Below are 1,153 nucleotides of genomic sequence, written 5' to 3' on the forward strand. Positions count from 1 at the left end.
GACGATAAGTACAACCGTTTCAGAGAGAAGAGCGGCCAATGTGACGATCTGGCGAGTCGATAACAAATGACGAAAACGGACGGATTTCTCAGGTTTTTACTACATATGAACACTTTTCACATTCTCCCGTGCAACTCGGCTGCTAGTCCTCCTGCATGTAAAATCTTAAGTTCCTAGCTCGTGTCCAAGGCACCAAACAATGGTAAAAAGTCAATAACCGATTCCTAAAACTTGAATTGTACTATTTCTTACTGGCTATTACATCATCTTAGAAGCTACATCTGTGTTCTACTATGGTGCTTTTAGTGTCTCCGAATACCGCAGTACGCGACATAGTTTTGCAGACGATAAATACAACCGTTTCAGAGAGCAGAGCGGCCAATGTGACAATCTTGCTTTAAGTCGATTCGATAACAAATGACGAAAACGGACGGATTTCTCAGGTTTTTACTACATATGAACACTTTTCAAATTCTCCCGTGCAACTCGGCTGCTAGTCCTCCTTTCATGCAGAATTTTAAGGTCCTAGCTCATGTCCAAGGCATCAAAGCCAGCTAAAATGTCAATAATCGATACCAAAACTTGAATTGTACTACTTCTTACTGGCTATTACATCAACTTAGAAGCTTCATCTGTGTTCCACTAGGGTGATTTTAGTGTCCCCGTATGCCGCAGCACGCGACATAGCTTTGCAGACGATAAGTACAACCGTTTCAGAGAGAAGAGCGGCCAATGTGACGATCTGGCTTTAAGTCGATTCGATAACAAATGACGAAAACGGACGGATTTCTCAGGTTTTTACTACATATAAACACTTTTCACATTCTCCTGTGTAACTCGGCTGCTAGTCCTCCTTTCATGCAGAATCTTAGGGTCCTAGCTCATGTCCAAGGCTCCAAGGCCAGCTAAAAAGTCAATAATCAGTAGCTAAAACTTGAATTGTACTACATCTTACTGGCTATTACATCAACTTAGAAGCTTCATCTGTGTTCTACTATGGTGCTTTTAGTGTCTCCGCATACCGCAGCATGCGACAAAGCTTTGCAGACGATAAGTACAAGCGTTTCGGAGGGAAGAGCAGCCAATGTGACGATCTGGCTTTAAGTCGATTCGATAACAAATGACGAAAACGGACGGATTTCTCAGGTTTTTA

The sequence above is a fragment of the Schistocerca gregaria genome, unplaced genomic scaffold, assembly GCF_023897955.1.
Source record: "Schistocerca gregaria isolate iqSchGreg1 unplaced genomic scaffold, iqSchGreg1.2 ptg000526l, whole genome shotgun sequence".
NCBI lineage: Eukaryota > Metazoa > Arthropoda > Insecta > Orthoptera > Acrididae > Schistocerca > Schistocerca gregaria.